The sequence below is a fragment of the Callithrix jacchus genome, chromosome 14 (genome assembly GCF_049354715.1).
Source record: "Callithrix jacchus isolate 240 chromosome 14, calJac240_pri, whole genome shotgun sequence".
NCBI lineage: Eukaryota > Metazoa > Chordata > Mammalia > Primates > Cebidae > Callithrix > Callithrix jacchus.
The window spans coordinates 66,648,352-66,669,577 of record NC_133515.1 but is presented as its reverse complement, the minus strand read 5'-3'; the positions used below and the strand labels follow the sequence as shown (position 1 = coordinate 66,669,577).

General features: G+C 40.5%; 1 long non-coding RNA gene across 1 annotated transcript; it reads left to right on the top strand.

The window, feature by feature from the left end:
• The first annotated feature begins 4,165 nt into the window (after positions 1–4,165).
• On the top strand, positions 4,166–7,521 carry LOC118147135 (uncharacterized). Its single transcript, XR_004733286.2, has 4 exons — positions 4,166–4,665; positions 5,641–5,856; positions 6,896–6,984; positions 7,395–7,521. It is a non-coding gene; the product is annotated as an uncharacterized LOC118147135 (long non-coding RNA).
• The last annotated feature ends 13,705 nt before the right edge of the window (positions 7,522–21,226 follow it).

The window sequence follows — 21,226 nt, the reverse complement described above, 5'->3', positions numbered from 1 at the left end:
TACTTCCCCTCCATCTGTTCATGTGTTCTCATCGTTCAGCTTCCACTTAAAAGCAAGAACATGTGGTGTTTGGTTTTGTGTTAGTTTGCTGAGGATAACAACTTCCAGCTCTACCCATGTCCCTGCAAAGGCCATTATCTCATTCCTTTTATGGCTGCATAGCATTCCATGCTGTTTATGTGCCACATTTTCTTTATCCAGTCTATCATCAGTGGGCATTTGGGGTGATTCCATATCTTTGCCATTGTTAATAGTGCTGCAGTGAACGTACACATGCATTTATCTTTACAATGGAATGATTTATATTCCTTTGGGTATATACTCACTAATAGGATTGCTTCTAGATCTTTGAGGAATTGCCACACTGTCTTCTACAATGGTTGATGTAATTTATATTCCCACCAACAATGTAAAAGTGTTCCTTTTTCACCTCATCCTTGCCGGCATCAGTTGTTTCTTGACTTAAATAACTGCCATTCTGACTGTGTAAGATGTTTTGGTTTGTGTTTCTCTAATGATCAGTTACGTTGAGCTTTTTTTCATGTTTTTTGGCTGCATGAATATCTTATTTTGAGAAGTGCCTGTTCATGCCCTTTGCCTATTTTTTAATGTTTGTTTTTTTGTCTTGTAAGTTTGTTTAAGTTCCTTGTAGACTATGGATATTAGAACTTTGCCAGATGGATAGATTGCAAAAATGTTCTTCTATTCTGTGGGTTGTCTCTTTGCTCTGATGATAGTTTCTTTTGCTGCTGAGTTCTTTTTATGCTGAGCAGTAGGAATATAAACTGTCTTAGGATCTGTGAATTGTTCTGCCTACGTCTTTCAGGTGATCCTTTCCCTGGCTTAGGTTAGACTCTCTTACATGTACATAAATCAACACTCAGCCAGAGACTTCATGAGATTTCTCTGCAGACCTTTGGAGTGCACTCTCTTTCCCTGTGCTGCTCATATCGCCAGTCCTCTACTCCACAAATTCTAGCCATCTTAACCTTACCTAGCTAGATCTCTATCTATGCAAGTCACGGAGATCTGTTTGGTTTACCCTTCCCAGTAATATGAACCAGAAATGGCCTGCAAATGTAGGGCTCACCTTGTTTATTTTCCTTCTCCAAGGGACTACAGTCTTGTACTAACTATCTAAAATAGTTGTTTTATATGTTTTGTTCATTTTCCTCATCTCATAGGGAAGGAGAGTAGATCTTATCTCAGTTACTCCATTTTGGCTGGAAGTAAAAGCTAAAGAATTTTAATCAGGGAAGAGAAGTCAGTTTGTTCATGATTTGAGATTACTGTGGTTGCTTTGTAGAGAATGAATTATATGGAAGTAAGATTCAAAAAAGGAAGATCAGTTAGGAGGTTTTAAGTAGTGGTCCAGGGCAGAGATGAATGGTTGCCTGGTCTAAAGAAGTTGTGGTTAATGAAATGCAAAAAAAGAAAACAAAAGGATAGTTGAAATGTATTTTGGACATAAAATGGATAAGACCTGCTGATTATTTGGATGTAGCAGGCAATGAAGGAAAGTGAGCAAACCAGGATGACTCCTTACTAGCCTAAAGCCCAGCCAATTTTAATTTCCTTTAGCATCTTTTAAACTTATAATTTGGCTTCTTATTCTGCCTTTATCATTCTGTTCTTTGAGCTCAATTTCCTTCCTTATTTCTTGCTTCCTTCTCTGACAACAGAAAATGTTGGATGGTCAACCTTGTAACTATGGCAGAGAATGTATTAGTTATTTATCTAAGGGGCATTGAAGCCCAAGTAGAGACAACTGATTCAGTGGCCCATGTCAAATGGCCCCAGATAGTAGAAGAGGACTCAATAGAACCAAATCAGGTAGGATGTATAGGATCCACTATTAAAATTCAATCAACAAGATTTCAGACAAGCAAATAAAGATTTCGAATAGGTCTCACTTTAAGGAGTGTTCCCAAAAAGGACAGGGTTCTTCCACTGATTGAGGCTTTAGCTGGGGAAAGCTCAGAGCCATGTGGTTGGCCCTATCCTGGGGCTGACAGTCATAGCAAGCATAACTTTCCTAGATATGAGGTGTTTTCCTGTTTATCCCAGTAGTCTGTGGTATGTGTGTTCAAAACAAGAGTCACTTCCCCTAAGAAGACTGACCTTTAATTAGAGGCTTTGTCTTTGGAGATCTCAGAGCATGGAGTACAAGAGGCCAAGGAGATATCTTAAACTTTGTGTCAATGCTAGGAACAAAGTAACCCAGTCACCCTTGAGGACTGGGCATGAGTCAGGCTGTTCCTGGGAGTCTCTGGACTTCCTCTGCAGTTCTTCTTGGTGACACATAGTTTAACATGACATTATTCTATACATTATTCTATAACTGCTTCGTTATGTCTCAGTTTTTAAATCTTCAATTAGTTTCTGAGGGCTGTCATACAAGGTACCACAAACTGGGTGGCTTAACAACAGAAATTTATTTTCTCACAGTTCTGGAGGCTGGAAGTTCAAAATCAAGGTGTCAACAGGGCCATTCCTTTTCTTCCATCAGCAAGAAACACTACTCAGGGACTGGCATACTTACTTTGTTGGACCAGTTACATCAAATCTGAAGCTACATTTTCCTATGAAACCTGTGGGGAAGAATTCTGCCTTGACTCATTTAGCTTGTTTGCTGGAATCCTTGGCATTCCTTGGCTGATAGGTGCGTCATTCCAAACTTTCTTCCTCTGTTGTCACACATACCATCTTCTCCCTCTGTCTTTGTCTCTGTACCTTTTCTCCTCTTCTTATAAGGACGCCAGTTTGTTATATTGGATTAGGAACTCACCATACTCCAGTATGTCTTCTTCTGAAATAACACATCTTTAGTAACCCTATTCGTAAATAAGGCATTGAGAATTAGGACCTTAACCCTATTCTTAAGTGAGGCACTGGGAATTAGGACCTTAACATTTCTTTCTGGGAGACACAGTTCAACCTATAAGGTTGGGGACTGTGTCTCAGACTTTCTTCACTCCAAGGAAACTTAGAGCACTTGGCAGTTTTCTGCTTTGGGTAGAGGTGAAGGAAAATTAAGGACTATGATTTCTTTTAAATAAACAGATTTAGGCTGGGCACAATGGCTCACACCTATTATCCCAGCACTTTGGAAGGCCGAGCCAGGAAGATCTCTTGAGCCCAGAAGTATGAGGTTACGGTAAACTATGATCAACGCCCCTGCACTCCAGTCTGAGCAACAGAGTAAGATCCTGTCTCTGAAAACATAAAATAAAATAAAATGAAGCAAATTTTATATAAGGATATAATATATTTAATTGTAACAGAATAATACTTTGATATTAATTGATATATGTCCCCCATGATTCTTTTTATTTATCTTATAGCCCTTCCCTTATTCTTGAGATATAGATTGTCTTAGGGAATGTTGTGGCAGAAAAATCAGAGAACAAAGGAGTGAAATTTTACCTTTTCAGTTTCAAAAGCTTAGGTCCAGAAAGAAGGCAAAAACATTTAAAATAATACTTGACTAATCAAAGATAGTTCTCCCTCCTTTCTGTCTGAGATTAGATAAAGTCTCCAGAACTGGGGGAGGAATAAAAGGAGCATCTGAGAGAAAGCAGGACCAGTTTTTTGGATCCTCAGCAGGGGTTCTGTGGCTTGCCCTCAGGTCAATTCCTGGGGAGTATGAAGGAAGCAAGATCTTCCCCAGATGGGAATAGGGATTTAGGAGAAGAGGAAGATTATATCTTGCTTTCAGGGAAGTCTTAAGACTTGTAAATTTTCCTGTCCATGTAGGATAGAAGCAGAGTTGAGTGTTTCCTCTACCTCTGAGAGGGGCACAGAAGTACCCAAGGCAGAGCCAGCCTGGTTAGGTCCCTCTAGTGGTCAGGACCAAAAGGCTGAGAATGGCTTTGGGATCAAGACCCAGCTGAATGATGGACATCTCAACACATGTAGTTATAGAAGATGACAGCTAAAGGCTTAACTCCTTTCCTTGCCTCCCCTCCTATACCTCAAACTCATGTAATCCCAAGGATATGTCCCTGAATTGACTCACTAGGTTTCTACTGCTATATGGAACAAGGCTCATAAGTTATGTTTGGTTATTAAAAAATAAAGTTAATTTCTTTCAGTCCTTAATTTGTGACCTGAGATTTATTTCAGCTACATAAAGAAAATGATCATTCTATGCTTGCAAGTTGCCTCATATTTGTAGGTGGCCAGTGGGAACTGAAACTGTTCTCTGGACAGCCAAGTGTAACATCAGCATTTTCCCAGACTACAGAAGTTATTTCTGAGATCTCACTGATTCAGCCACCAGGAAAGAGGGAAAGCAAAAAGCAAGGAGTGGAAGGGGATAAGGGTATGTGATGAAACCACGTAAATTATGTTTTAAACTTTTGACTTATTGTTCTGAAAGGGACTCTGGCCCTTTTAGAAAGGAAGTTCTAAGAAGCTCTGAAACTTGAGGTACCTGCAAAGATAACTTAGCTGTTGTTGTTGCTAAGGAACAAGTGTGTTTGAATTGTGGTATCAATGTTACCAGCTCCTGCTCAAATGGCAAAAAGTAAAGGAACGATGTAAAATCAGCAGTGGGGAAGGAACAGTTCAGTGTGATAGGCCAAGGGTTATTATTTAAAATCACCTCTTCTCTGAAAAAATATGGCCTCACATTTGAGGATCTCTTATAATTGTTCCCATAAGGTAAATACATCAGTCTCTTAATAATTTTCTTTCTGATAGAAGAGAAGAAAAAAGTAGGAAGACAGGGAAGGGAGCAGAAGCCAAGTGGCATAACTGATCTAATTAAAGGACATTTTGGAGGAAGAGGTCATAGTCAGAAGAAGCCTTTGGAATTAGACTGAGTTTTGAGTACTGGTTTTGCTACTAACTAAATGACCTGGGGCAAATAGTTTTTAATTATTCCCCCATCTTGAGTTTTCAATCTGTAAAATAGGATGTGTTGTATTAAGATCTCATGAATTTGTTATTTTGGCTCTTAATATTTATTTCTAAATCATTCATGATTTAAAAAACAAAAAACAGGGTCTTTCACTGTGGCCCAGGCTGGAGAGCAGTGGTGTGATCATAACTCGTCACAGCCTCCAACTCCTGGGTTCAAGTGATCCTTCCACCTCAGCCTCCTGAGCAGCTGGGACCACATGCATGCCCCACCACAGCGGGCTAATTTTTTTTTTTTGTGTGTGGCATCTTGGTATATTGCCCAGGCTGGTCTCAAACTCCTGAGCCCAAGCAATCCTTCTGCCTCAGCCTCCCAAAGTGCTGGGATTACAGGCGTGAGCCACTGCACTTGGCAACTTTCATTTTTATTTCAATAACTCAATGTGGTAGGTAGCCTGTGAAGTGGTCCCTAAAAATCCCCATTTCCTGATATTCACACTCTTGTGTAATCTCTTCTCCTTGAGTATGGGGTGGACCTAGTGACTTGCTTCTAATGAACAGACTATAGCAGAAATAATGGGACAACACTTCCTATATCAGGTTATAAAATGACTATCACTCCTTCCTTCCTTCCTTCCTTCCTTCCTTCCTTCCTTCCTTCCTTCCTTCCTCTTTCTTTCTCTTTTTTCTACCGACTCCTCTCTTTCTTTCCTTTTCTTTTTCTCTTTCTTTCCTTTTCTTTTTGTCTTTCTCTTGGATCACTTGCACTGAGGGAAGCATGCTGTCATGTTGAGAGCAATTCTGTGGATATGCCCATGTGTTATGGTGAGGAACTGAGGCCCTCAGAAAAACAGCCTAGAGAAACTGAAGCCTGCAGACAATCAGGTGAATAAGTTTGGAGGTGAATCCTTCATCTACAATCATGTCTTGAGAAAACTGCAGACTCAAGTAACAGCTTAGCTACAAACCCGTCTTTGAGCCAGAGGCACCCAGGTAAGCCACTCCCAGACTCTTGACCATAGAAACTGAGTGGTAATAAATATTTCGTTTTTTAGCTTCTAAGTTTCAAGAATAATTTGTTATGCAGCAATAGAGAACTATAACATGGCTCAGGTCCATCTCACAGTGGGCCCAGTGTGTCCTGATATCATTGTGCATTTATTTTCCTAGTTCCATAATGCATAATTAGAATAGACACACTAAGTAACTAGCAAAATCCTCATAGTGGTTTCCTGACCCCTGGAATGAGGGCTATAATGGTAGGAAAGACCAAGTGGAAGCCATTAGAGATGTCTCTATTCACAAAAACACTAAACTAAAAGTAATACTGCATTCTTGGAGGAATAAAAGAGATTGGTGGCACTGAAAGGTATTGAAAGATGCAGAGGCTATGATTCAACCAGACTGACAATAGACTACTTAATCAGGTGTGACTCCTATTGTAGTTGTTTTTCTAGATGTAGTTTTGTTGCTGCAGCAAATGAATAAATCCCTGGTATGTAGCTATTAATCTGGCACATGTTTTATCTTTACACCTGTTAGTAAAGACCATCAAAAGAAGTTGACCTTCATCTGGCAAGATGGCAATAATATGTCCTACCTCAGGTGTATATCAACTTTTAGCCTATTGTCATAATCTGGTCTGCAAAGACCTTGATTTACTTTCCTCTTTCATGGACCATCCTTACATTGAGGATACTATGCTTATTGGAAATGGTGAGCAGAAAGTAGCAACTACTTTAGACACGTCGATAAGACATTTGGGTGCCAGAGAGTGAAGAAGATAAATCCCACAGAAATTTGAGGATCTGCTACTTTGGTGAAAGTTCTAGGGGTCCAATGATCCGATATATGAAGGGATTTCTCTTTGACAGTGAAGGTCGAGTTGCTGTGTCAAGCTTCTGTTGCTACTAAGAAAGAGGCATGGTGCCTACTGGGTCTCTTTAGCATTTGAAGGCAATATATTTCTCATTTGCACATACTACTTTTACTAATTTACTTAGTGACCTAAAAAGCTGCTTGTTTTATGTAGGTCCCAGAGTAAGAGTAGGCTCTACAACAGCCCAAGCTGACACGCAAGCTCTTCTGCCAACTGGATCATGTGATTCAGAAGACCTGAAGGTACTGGTAGTATTAGTGGTTCATAGGGATGCTGTTGGGAGCCTTTGGCAGGCTGCTATAAGTGAATCACAGCAGAGACCCTTAGAATTTTTTGGCAAAGCCATACCATTCTCTGGGGGTGACTATTTTCCTTTTAAGAAACAGCTTTTGACTTGCTACTGGGCTTCAGAGGCTGAACATATGACCCCGAGCTAACAAAGTTACCATGTAGCCTGCGCTGCCCATTGTAGGTATTGTCTGCCCTACTAAGCCATAAAGTTGGATATGGACAGCAGCAGGCCATTATCAAATGGAAGTGGTATCAATAAGATACAAGTTAAGCAGGTCTTGGAGGCACAAGTAATTTGCATTAGGAAGTAGCTCAGATGCCAATGTCTTCTACTGATGCTACATTTACTTCTTTCTCTCAGCCACACTTACGGCCTCATGGGGAGTTCCCCACAATCAGTTGACTGAGGAAGAAAACATTTGAAGTTTGTTTACAACCCATTCTTCATGATATTCAGGTACCCCCTGGAAGTGGATCCTGTAACACTATAATCCCACTTTGGGACAGCCCTGAACGACTGTATTAAAGGGAAATATTTCCTGTAAGGTGGGATTTTGAACAGGATATGTGGTTTTTTATTTTTTCTAGGATGATAAGTGGCTAGACATATGCGTCTACATCAGTTCATAGGTGTGGCTAACGGTTTGCCTGGATGGTCAGGGACTTGGAAGGCACAATTGGAAAACTGATATGTGGAGAAGAGATTATGTGAATAGATCTCTGCAAATGGAAACAGAATCTGAAGATGTTTGTGACCCACATGAGTGGGTTATGCTGGGCTCAGCATCATGAACTTTCACTCGCCAGGGCCTATTTACACACAATCTCTGTTAAAGGCAGAGACCAAATCCAGCCCCCAACATGGCACTGTTCCCTGGGGCAATCAACCAGCTACCTGGTGGCAGGTTGATTACATTGGTCTGCTTCCATCACAGAAGGGATAGCACTTTGTTCTTACTCAATATGGAATTGCCTTTTCTGCTTGAAATGCTTCAGCCAAAACTACCATTTTGAACTGTCAAAATACTTTATCCAAATATTAATTTACACAGCATCACCTTTGACCAAGAAACTCACCTCACAGCAAATGAAGTGAGGCAATGGATTCATGTTCATATAATTGACTAGTCTTACCATGTTACCCATTATTCTGAAGCAATTGATGTGTTAAAATGGTAGAATAGCCTTTTAAAGGCTCAGTTACAGCACTAGCTGGGTGGCAACACTTTTTGAGGCAGGGTCAAGGTCCCTCAGGTTGTCGTTAATGTTCTAAATCAATGTCCATTATATAGTGCTATTTCTACCATAGCAAGCTGCACAAGTCTAGCAAGCAAAAGGTAGAAATGGAAGTTGTTGTTCTCATGATCACCTCTAGTGATCCACTAGCACAATTTTTTTTTGTCCCCACAATTTCAGGCTCTTCGGCTCTAGAAATCTTAGTTCCAAAGGAAGAAATGCTTCCATCAGGGGTACAACAATGATTCCATTGAACTCACAGTTGAGAAGACTGCCACTTGGCCCCTTTGAGCTCCTAATGCCACTGAATCTACAGGCATATAAAGAAAGGGGTTATTGCACTGGCTGTGGTGACTGATCTTAACTATCAAGGGAAAATTAAGTTGTTACCATGGAATGGCTATGTCTAGAATGCAGGACACCCTCTAGGAAAACTTTTAGTATACTCGTATTTTGTGATTATTAAGTCAGTGTAAAACTACAATAACCTCCAATTCAAGCAAAACTGTTAATGGTCCAGACCCTTTAGGAATAAATTTGGAAATAGAGAAGGAACTGTGACTAGTTACGGGGCTTGTTAAGAAAATATGAATGGGTAGTAGAGGAAGGCAGTCATAAATACCAGCTATGACCACATGACCATTGCAGAAAAGTGGACTATAATAGTTATGGGCTGGGCACGGTGGCTCACGCCTGTAATCCCATCACTTTGGGAGGCTGAGGCAGGTGGATCACCTGAGGTCCAGAGATCAAGACCATCCTGGCCAACATGGCAAAACCCTGTCTCTATTAAAAATACAAAAAAATTAGCCCGGTGTGGTGATGTACACCCTCAGGAGGCTGAGGCAGGAGAATTGCTCGAATTCAGGAGGGAGGTGGAGATTGCAGTGAGCTGAGATCGCACCACTGCACTCCAGCCTGGGTGACAGAGTGAGACTCTGTCTCAGAAAAAAAAAAGTTATGAATACTTACTTTGATGTGCATATTATGTACATATTAACCAAATATTATTGTTTTCTTACTTCTCATCTCCTTATCTAATATAACATATGCTAAGTTAACTTTATATCTCAATACTTAAGTTACAAAATATCAAAAGATGACACGTGAATCAGTTAGGAGAAGAATAAAAGATTACACAATCAAAAAGAGGACTTTTTATTCTCTTTTGGTAAAAGAATTAACGCAGGGTTCAATAAACTATGGCTCATGGGTTGGTCATCTATTTTTATAAATAAGTTTTTATTGGGACACAGTCATGTTCATTCATTTATGCACTTTCTATGGCTGCTTTCATGATACAATACTAGCATTGAATAGTTGCAGAAGAAACCATGTGACCTATAAAACCTAAAATATTTGCTATCTGGCTCTTTAAGAAAAAGTCTCTGACCCCTAAGTGACCATAATTTTGGTTGCATGGTGATAACTGTATTATGTTAGGCAGAAGCATGACTTCATTATTTTCTTTATTTGGAGGTTAAGTGTGGAGATATGTATGACTGCAGACTTGGCAAAGGATAGACTAAGGTGGCTTTGTAATGTGTAGCCTTGATTAGGCTGAACTACATTTCCCAGAATTTCCTTTCTTGAATGTTTCCAGTTAGGCTGTATTTCAAGAGAGATTCCCTTGGGCTATTCGGAGACTGTAAATGAAGCAATAGCCATTTTGAAACTCACATACCTTGTCTGTTTCCTTGTTGATGTGAGGCAGTAGCCAGGACTGGAATTGCTCCATTTTCCCCTGGATCCTCCTTCAGCTTCTCTGACTCCTGGGCCAGGAGTGTGTATGTGTGTGCCTGTGTGTGTGTGTGTTTGTGTGCGCGTGTGTGCTCACGCTTAGTTTCATGACAAAGGGCCCTGGCTTCTTTATGACCAAGGTCAGAGGCAACAAGAATAAACACAAGTTTTTGCCTGTCCTATTGGCTCAAGCTTGTGCTTGTGGGTTTCAGCTTGTTCTTGCTCTCCCTACTTTACATCTTGACTGCCTGCCCTGAGGACTTCCAGCTCCAGCATCAGATGCAATGACAATACCCTTACAGAGACTGGTATTTAACCAGCAACCACTACTGCATGAGGTAAAATCTCTATAACACATTTATATATTTCTTAAGGGGTCATTGTCTTTGATAAAACCCTGACTGATACATGTAATAAACATTTATGAAAAGGCATTTAAATGTTCTAAGTAGACTGATTTTTTTTGCTATCCTCTTGTTGTTAATTTCTAAGTTTTATTGCATTTTGTTCAATAGATACACTTATTTTGAATGCTGCTTTTTGGAGTTTATGAACATTTTCTTTATGGCCTAATACATGGTTAGTTGGAACTCTTTCCACATATGTTTCTGAACAATGTATAATCTCTGTAGAGTGCAAAGTTCTATATAACTTGTTACCATGTTATATTAACTCTTGCTATACTTAGTTAATTTTGGGTATTTTAAATCTGTTATAAAGAATTGTGTTAACTTCTAACATGAGTGTCATTCTGTCAATTTCTCCCTGTAAAATGCTAGAAACTTTTCATATGTTTTTGAAAATATATTGGCAGGTGCATGGAAGTTCATGACTAATATCATTTCTTGGTGGACTGCATATTTTATCAATATGAAATACCCATTTTTATCCCTTTTAATGTTTTTATACCATATTAGTATTTTCTATTCCTATTGAATTAATAATTGAGATAATATATAACGTGTTTGGTCTCTCACGTCTGACAATAATAAGCAGGTAATAAATAGAGGCTGCTATTATTATTGTTATCCTTATAAGAAATATTCTATGTCCCACAGTGTGTAGATTAGTCTCTTTGGGAGAAAAAGAGGGAAAGAAAGGACTGAAGGACTTCAGGTTAAGAAAGAGAGTAACTGCCTCTCGGGCACTGTACAATGATGCTTAGAGTTTCTTCTCCTCTAAACCAGGTGATGGAAACTCCAGGAAAGAGAGCCCCAGGCTTGGGCAAATCACCAGAAAGCCTGCCTAAAGAGTCCTCTTAGGCAGCCAAGAGAATACAGTAGAAACATTTTTTTGTTGGATCTTGGCCTTTTTGCTTTAGAGGCCCAGCTGAAACTAGGAAGGGTAAAAGCAAAACAAGGTCAGACCCAGTAATAAATGTGTTCCTGTGGTTAGAAGGTCAGAATTATCTCTTTAGAGATCCTTTTGAATTCACATATACATAATTTTTCTAATTCTGATAACAACCCTCTGACACAGGACTGATGCCCTTCATTTCCAGATGAGGAAACTGGTGTTCACAGAGGCAAGAGATGTGATCAAAGTCACAGAGCCAGTCAATGCAGAGCCAGGGTTTGAGTGCAGCTACAGCCCCCAAATCCACTCTTTCCACTCTGCTGTGCTGCTTCTCAAAGCAGCTCTCAGTAAGTCATCCTGGTGAAGGGCAATGAATTTGGGGTCAGGTGCAACCTTCAGCAAGAGCTAAGATAAAACTGCAAAATAGAGAGGAAGCCACAAAAGAAATAAAAATGTTTGGAAATGTTGGAGAAAGGTTCAGGCCATGTTGAAGCTACTCCCTGAACTCGGTGCCTTTTTCCAAATGGACAAAATTGTGATGGGAGACTCAACGATAATTACTCTGAATGATGTTTCTCGGGTCTAAAGAGATGGAATGCACTGGGGATTCTCTCAGCCTTGCCATTTGAGAATGGAGAATCAGGGAGAAAGAGAAGGGCTGGAATTAGAAATTCAAATGCAATCTGATGAAACCACTTTCTACTTCACAGTTATTAACCCCAAGCTGGCTCATTCCTCTAAATCTTGAGCCAGTCTTAAATGTATTATACATTAAGCACCAGAAATTACTAATCTCCCTTTCCATATGGCCAGTACATCTCCCCACCACTGGAATGCAAGAGGCAATAAATGCTAAATAAGACATTTCTTTAGGGAAGACCAAGAGTAAACACATTCTAAAGATGGGGCAGGAGTGATGAGTAACCTTGTAAAAAATGGAGACCCAGTGCAGGAAAGAAACAGGTTGCTTTGAAGGATCTATTAGGGATTTTTTTTTTTTTTAAACTAGGGAAGTTCGCCCCAGGCACATTCACTCAAATAATAAAATGAGAATGGTGTTTGCAAGAATTTAAAAAGATCCTTAAACTCCTTTCTAGTCAGAATAGATTATTACAAAATGTTCAAGATAGCTCTTCAGAATTTCATTTGATAACCTTGACATGAATTTAAAGCAAAGCCTTAAAAGTTGAATTGGTAGAGTGATTAAAAGTATGTGATGTTCCTTGCAGAGAGGTGTTCATTTGATGAGAAACTGGAAAAAAGCTTTTTCCTTACAATATTATTGCAGCTCTTTGCAAGAACTTTAGTAAATTCTGGCTTCTGTCCTAGGTTAAGTTAATTAGTAGTAAGTAATTAGTAGTATAGGTAAAGATAATTAGTGTATATAAGATAATGATTGAAGTTAAATCAACCAAGGATGAGGATTGGAAAGGTGTGGGGGATAGCACAGGCCAAGTTCTGGAATTAATTGCCAGAGGCAAACTGAGTGAGACTCCTGAGCAGGCTCTGGGCCAGATGCTAATCAGAATGATGTGCTCTAAAGAGATCTTTGATGTTGGTTCATTCTTCATGGGATTCCTGGGATTGAAAGACAGGGGCAGCCTACCAAAGCCCTACTTGATTTGCAATTTTTTATAAGATAGGTCTGCTGAATAAGATCTAATTTTCATTACTCCCAAATTAAGTGACAGCATTTCACCCAATTTCTTGGTGAATTCAGTGGATGAAAAGGGTCAAACTCTGTAAAATATTTGAAGAGAGTTATTCTGAGCCAAGTGTGAGTAACTATGGCTGGTGACACAGCCCTCAGGAGATCCTGAGAACATGTGCCCAAGTTGGTCAGGATGCAGCCTGGCTTTATACATTTTAGGGAGACATGAGCCACCAATCAAATACATTTAAGACATACATTGGTTCAGTCCAGAAAGGCAGGATAACTTCAAGCTTCCAGGTTATAAGTAGATTTAAAAGTTTTCTGATTGGCAATTGGTTGAGTTATTATTCATAGAAAGGAATTGTCTAAGTTATGAAAAGAGGTTGTGGAGACCAAACTTCTATCATACAGATGAAGCCTCCAGATAGCAGGTTTCAGAGAGAATAAACTGTGAATGTTTCTTATCAGACTTAAGCTCTGTGTTGATGTTAATGCTGGAGGGTATATAAGGGCAGACCCTCACTTCCCATCATGACTTGAACCAGTCTTTCAGGTTAAATTTTAGAGCACCCTGGCTGAGGAGGAAGTCCATTCAGATGGTTGAGGAGAGGGGGCCTTAGAATTATTTTTGGTTTTCAATTCACAATGCAAAACTCTTTCATTGAAGGTGTTGCTACAGGAAAGCGGTCCTGATCTGAACCCCAAGAAAGGGTTCTTGGATCTCACGCAAGAAAGAATTCAGGATGAGTCCATAAAGTGAAAGCAAGTTTACTAAGAAAGGAAAGGAATAAAAGAATGGCTACTCCATAGACAGAGCAGCTCAGAGGGCTGCTGGTTGCCCATTTTTATGGTTATTTCTTGATAATATGCTAAACAAGGGGTGGATTATTCATGCCTCTACTTTTTAGACCATATAGAATAATCCTGGTGTTGTCATGGTGTTTGTAAACTGTCATGGTGCTGGTGGGAGTGCAGCAGTGAGGACGACAGGAGGTCGTCCTCTTTGCCATCTTGGTTTTAGTGGGTTTAATCCAGCTTTTTTTTTTTTTTTTTTTTTTACTGTAGCCTGTTTTATCAGCAAGGTCTTTATGACCTGTATCTTGTGCCGAAATGTCAATCTCATCCTGTCACTTAGAATGCAGCCCAGTAGGTTTCAGCCTTATTTTAGCCAGCTCCTATTCAAGATGGAGCTGTTCTGGTTCACACACCTCTGACAGAGTGGCTCACTATGCCTTAGGAAGGAGTTTATACCCACATCACAAGAACATACTGTGAATCTTCCTTGTGAGTCTTCTCCAAGAGATCTGAAGCCACTTACTGGGTAAGTGTGATTGAGAGAAAGGGAAACATTCAAAACATTTAGGGGCATTTCAACAATGAACATAGACTTACAATAATTTTTTGGAGTCCAGAACCACATTAGTATCGACGCTTATGAGGAAGAGGTGTTAAGTGGAATTTTGACCCAGTGCCCTCATAATAGGTCACATGAGAGCCCAAACCCTCATCTCATGGTTGTCTCCCCTAACCTAAGACAGACAGAATACAGACAGAACTAGACAACCTCAGCAACTAGAAGGATCCTTACATTGACTCCTTGACTCATAGAGTATGGACTACTATAATAGGAAGGGCCAAGTGTAAGTTCTTAGAGCATCTCCTCATCAGCAAAATACTTATAGAAAAGCAATATTACCTCATGGTACCTATCACACCTGGCCATAGATTGTACAATTAGTTGTTTGTACAACTAATCTAGGGAGGGTCTGTTTCCCTCCCTAGAATGCAATCTCCTTGGTTTGATATTTTGTTTGCCCTGTTTATTGCTCTATTCCCAGTTCCTAGAACAATGACTGGCATATAATAAGTGCTTAATAAATATTTATTGAATAGACAGATGAATACATTTCTGAGGGAAATATCAGAAATCAGGGCCATCCTCAAAGGTGAAAGATACAGATGTGGCAATTCCTACTATATTCCTACTTTATTTTCCATTGAGCCAGTGAAGAACATGGTTGAGTGTTGAAAGTGGACTGCCATAAACTTATTCAGCTGGTATTTCCCACTGCTACTTTTGTTCCAAAAGCTGGAGCAGATCAATACCAGTGACACCTAGAACACAGCTAATAATATGTTAAATGCTTTAATTTTTTTCCCCAGCCCAACAAATAGAATACCTTAGACAAGGTGCTTTTGCTTGGCAATGACAACAGTACAACACTGGTATCCTAATTCAGCTATATATAAACCTTTGTCACTGCACCATATTTGCTACACTTGACCACCTCATTATCTCTCAGGACATTATTCTGGTTTCCTCTATTGATGAAATCATGCTTATAAGACTGTGTAATTGTAACTATTCTTGCATATCAAATTACCCCAAAATTTAAGGGATTAAAGAAAAAGTAATTATTTACTTCTCATGGCTTTTGTGGGTAAAAAATTAAGATAGAGAAAAGTGGGAAACCGGCTTATCTCTGTTCCATGACAAATGAGGCCTCAGCTGTAGGACACGAAAGCTGGCTTCTGGAATAATCTGAAGGTTTCTTCACTCATGCCTGGCAATTGATGCTTTCTCTTGGCTAACTTGGTTCGGAGGGCATGTGGAGAGGAGAGAGGGAGAGAGAGAAAGAAACAGAAAGAGAGAAAGCATCCTTCTTATGACTTAGTCTTGCAAGTTACATAGCATCACTTTTCTTATACTTCATTGGTTGGAGGAGTCATAAACTCCCACCCAGATTAAAGAAGTGGAAACCTAGATTACATCTATTAGTGGGAGGAGTGACAATAACATTGTAAGAAAAGTATGTGGGATGGGATAAATATAAGGTTTGAGTATCTTTGAAAATACACTGAAGCCTCTATCCATACTTCTTTAGTAGTTGTGTATAAAACAAATTCCCAGTTCTTTCTTCTCTCTTCTTCCCACTGTTCTGTATAGATGTATCTGTGGTGTTTAACTTCAAAATTTAGTCCCTAGATTGTAGAACATCAACATGGGATTGTATTGAACCAAAGAAGAAGTTAACTTACCCAAAAATCCTGTATACAGTGTCTGATGAAACTGTGCATTGTCTCATTTTGGCAAGGATGTGACAACATTTTTGGTTATTATGAAGAAAAGCTGCATTATATTTAGTGGTGTGTGTGTGTGTGTGTGTGTAAAAGTATAAAAACAAAGGAGCATGGTATATATGAATATTGAATCCTCAAAGGGCTGGGTGGTGGTACCTGATATTTTACAGATAAATTTATTTGCGCTTAAAATAACCTGAATTCATTTCTGTTACTTGCAACCATGAAACCCAACTGATATTCCTTCTTATGTCAGAGAGACTAATAGCCACTACAGGAATAGAAGCAAATTGCATCAGCCAGACCAATAGCTGTGATAGAAGCAGCAATGGCAGTGGTGACAGAAGTTTTTGCTGCCTGCTGAAGACACCAGGAAAATGGCACAGTGGCTACAATAAGGATTAAATGAGCCAACCTTTGAAAAGCACTTAAAATAGTAACTAGGTAGTGAGAAGCAGGTTAAGCATTGTTGAACAAAAACAAATTAAGTAGTGCTAGCAAAAAAAGTTAAAGCTAAACAACATATAAGATGTTTGGAATTTCCACAAGGGAAGAGAGGGGATCCAGAAGGTAAAATATCCCAGTTCTTCTATGATGGTGGTTCAGAGACAGATGCTTTTGTTACCTTTGAGATGGTTATTTGTGTCTAGGCTGTCTTCTGGCAGACAAACATTCCTCACTCCCACTCTATTGCCACCATCTTAGTCCAGCCTACCATTATCTCCTGCCTGGACTGCTGCAATATCATACTAATTGGTTTCCCCATTTCCATTCTTAACCTGTCTATAATTTGTTTTTCACATTGTAATCAGAATGATGCATGGGAAATATGAGCTAAATGAGCATCCTCCATTGTCTTTTCATTGCCAATGCCTGTTAGTATTTCAGTGTTTATTCAATTTTGTAAAGTTTTCTTTTACAGTGTTTCCTTTTCAGCGTTTATTCAGTTTTGTAAAGTTTTCCTCAGGTGACCATGCTAGAAGAGTAGCAAGCTCTCAATATCATACATATCTCTAGGGAGCTGACTGTTTCTAGTAAAAACTAACATCAACAAAATTAATGTTACACCAATTTAATGAAATGTATGATGGTTACCATACAGAATAGTAATGAAATGTAATCAGTGCATGAGTATTTCAGGGTATCAGAGTGTAATCAGGGAAGCCAACCACCTTAAGTATTATGGAATAAAGGATTTATTATAAAAACAAGATCCTTCACAATTATGGGGAAATTTCAGGATATAAAGCCCAGAAAAGGGAGTTGGAGGATGAGAGAAAATCACTAATCAACCCTCCTGACACATTGGCATGACTGGGCAAGTCAGAGCCTGCTAGGAAACTGAGGAAGCCAGGCACATCCAGAGGCTGGAGTAGGACCATGAAGGAGACCTGGTGGAGAAATCCATGGTGAGCTATTGTCTTTGCATCTGATAGTGGGTGTGGGGCCACTGTCAGTCAGCAGATCCAGCAATTGGGAAGAAGAGTTAGATACAGAGTGGAAAGAGCCAGGCTGACCTAGAACACATCAGCATCTCTGCATATCTATCTCTCATTGCAGCTAACCACAGCACCTTTAGAGACTGGTAATCCTGCTTCATTTCTGCCTTCTTAGCCTTTTGTAGATTTTTCTTTTGAATAACACAGATGTATACAGGGAAGGCAATTCTGGGAAAAGGTGTTCCACAGCAAATATGTAGAGAAATTACTAATGCGTATTTCTTTTAAACCACTTAACCAAATTGCTAGGTTTTGCCTTCTCACTTAATTGATTAATGGATTCTTTAAGCAAGATTAATTTTTATTGTTTTCTCTTTTAAAATATTTTTACATCATCATCATCATCACAATCACACAAACATGCAGAGACACACACAAAATACACACTGACATACAATATCAGAAACTATGGGATGCCTTTAAGTTGTGTTATAGAACCATCTCCTGAAATGGAGGTTCTTGTTCAACTGACTTCTTGCAGGAGGACTCTTGGGAAAGAGGAGTGAGGGGAGCTGGAAGGAGAAGGGGAAGAACATGGTCTCAGCGGGAAATTACCTTAAGTCTAATTCTATGAGAAGTTCTGTAGCATAAATTGCACCAACGTTAGTTCCACCTCAAGGCAAAGGCACCAGCTCTTCACACCCCTCTGATAGTTAGTCATTGACCCAGGTCTGCTGTGGGGGAGGTGAGTGATTGCAGGCCAGTTCTCCAGAGAGAGCTGGCAGCTATGAGTGTTGTTAGCCAACACTCAGTTGGTAAAGGGGATAGGATGGGACCCACCAGCATTCATTCCACCATGCTTTAGGAGAAGAAAACTTCATATATGGAGTGTGTGGAAATTCAGCCAGCTCGGGCAAAGGCCCATAGTGTAATCCCATTTCCACTTCCTCTGTTCCTGCTGTGATCTCAGAGATACTTCCCATTCTGTGGCAGTTTGGTCTTCTGGCTCCCACTTTTAGATATCCCTCTGTAGTTCAGTGTTTGTTTATGGATGCTACATTTGCATACCACCATTGGCCTTCTAGTTCTTGCCTCCATTCTTTTTTTTTTTTCTTCTTTTTGAGACAGAGTTTCAGTCTTGTTGGCCAGGTTGGAGTACAATGGCGCAATCTCAGCTCACTGCAACCTCCGCTCCCCTTGCCCGGGTTCAAGCGATTCCCTTGACTCAACCTCCAGAGTAGCTGGGATTACAGGCATGTACCACCATGCCTGGCTAATTTTGTATTCTTAGTAGAGACCAGGTTCACCATGTTGGTTAGGCTGGTCTTGAACTCCTGATGTCCAATGATCCACCCACCTTGGCCTCCCAAACTGCTGGGATTAGAGGCATTAGCCACCACACCCAGCCGCCTCCACTCTTCTGTTACTGGCCTTAGGTTGTCTGGGGCTCATATTTGGGTGCTCATTTCTAATTCAGGCTCCCTTCTGCCCTGGTACTTCTCTTCCTACCTCAGCATTGTCATGTGCATATAATCACATCCATAAAAAGATAAAGGGTTTCAACACAGTAGCTGTTCTTTTCGTCTGTTCCCAAAAACTGCCCCATGATCATATTTGGTGTGATCTATTTCTCTCTTTTTTATTCTGTATTAGTTATTTACTGCTGTGCAACAAATTACCCCCAAAACTTAGCAGCTTAAAACGACAAGCATTATTTGATAGTTTCTGTGGGTTGGGAATTTGGAAGCACCCTAGCAGGGTGGTTGTGGCCCAGAGTCTTTCATAAGGTTGTAGTCAAGAGGTCAGTGTGGCTGTGGTCATTTGAAGGCTCAGCTGGGCTAGAAGATCTCATTCTGAGATGGCTTACTCACATTGCTCATTGTTAGAACGCCTCAGCGTCTGGCTGGCTGTTGGTAGGAGCCACCCCTGTTTCTCACTATGTGGTTTTCTCTTCATAGGGCTACTTAACTGTCCTCATGACGTGGCTGCTGACTTCCCCAGAGTGAGGTGATCCAAGTGAGAGTGACAGATACAGGAGGCAGAGAAATTCTAGGCAGAAAAAATTGGAATCCCTGGTGAAGCCCCACCCTTAAGCCAAAAAACCTGAGACTGTGACCCAAATCACTTACATCCCTGTTTTCCTGCTTGAATGTTGCTTTTTCCTAAACCACCCTGGCCACCACACTTCCCATCCTGTACCCATAAAAACCCCAAACTCCACTGGCAGAAGAGCAGAGCAATGCAGAAGAGAGGGAGAGAAGTATCTGCATGTCAAAGAGGGGGGTCGAAGGAACTCTCCCATCTCAAGAGCCAAGTGGAAGCTGCTATGTCCTTATGATCTAGTCTCGGAAGTTACAGAGGGTTATTTGTGCCAAAACTTCCTTAGAAGTGAGTCACTAAATCCTGTCCACACTCAAGGGAAGGGGCTTCAGCTCCATTTCTCACAGAGAGGAATATAAATAATTTGTGGACATACATTAGAACAAACACATACCCCACCATACTAAGGGGCCTTTGAGTAGCTGCTCCCTGGTCTGCACATTCGCCAGGGATGCTTGAGGATTGATGTAGGGGATTCGGAACCAAGAGGCTAAGATTTACCTCCTCTAAGGGATGATCACATGACTAGCATTCCAGGGCATCTAAGAAGGAATGGGAGGAAGGGGATACACAGTGATGGAGAAAGGTATAGGGAAAAATGGCCTCTGGAGACAGACAGATTGGGGCTCAAGTCTTTACTGTGACATTTCCAACATGGCTTAGACAAACCACTTAATTCAACAAAAAACAAAGCATGTGTTAGACACTGCACTGGATACTGAAGATAGAGTGCTGAAAAAAATTCACTCTTGGGGCACTTACAGTCTGGATAAGCAGACAGACATTAAACAATTCATTTTCATTGTGATGAGGATTATTTGTCAACAGAGCACATCCCAAAGGGAGTTTGCCTTATCTAAAGAATTAGGGAAGATCTTCCTGAGGAAGTGACATTTAAGTTGAGATTCTGAGGATGATTAAGAGTTAGCTGGATGAGAAGAAAAGATGATGCAAAGTTCATGAGGTACCAAGACCCTTGAACTTCCAAGAAGTTCAAAGGAAGCCAGAGAAGCAGGAGTATTGATGAAAGAGACTGGGGAGTGAGATAAGGCTGGAAAGCTGGGCAGGGACTCATACCACCCTGAGTCTCAGAGGCCATATGAAAGCTGGGGAGCCATATCTATAGGGCTGTGGCCAACTATTGACTGTTATAGCAGTGGTGTGATTTGATGAGATTTGTATTTTATAAAAACTTCTCAGGTTATACTACAGGGAGTGGGTTAAAGAAGGATACAGTGGATGTGGCTGGCCCATTTAGGGAGCACTGCAGGAGTCCTAGTGAGGAGGTGATGGTAGCAGAGGAGGTAAGGCCATGAGGAGGGGAACAGTAGACAGGGCCTGACCATTTACTGTGGGCTAGGGACTGAGGAATCAAGGAACAGGAGTCAGATTTTTCAGTGGCAATGGTGAGTGGTGGGTGGTGGGGGTAGAGTATGCATTTGGCTTTAGACATATGGTGTTTCAGGGACCTGTGAGATATCCAAGCACAAGTGTTGTATAGGCCTGGAGCTCTGAGAGAGGGCTGGGCTCAGAAGGTCACTGAGTCTAGATATGCATGCTGCAATGAAAGTTCCTGGATGAATGAGATGGCCTCGGATTCGTGAAGCACAATTCCAGGGCATGTCCCAAGGAACCTCAGTATTTAAG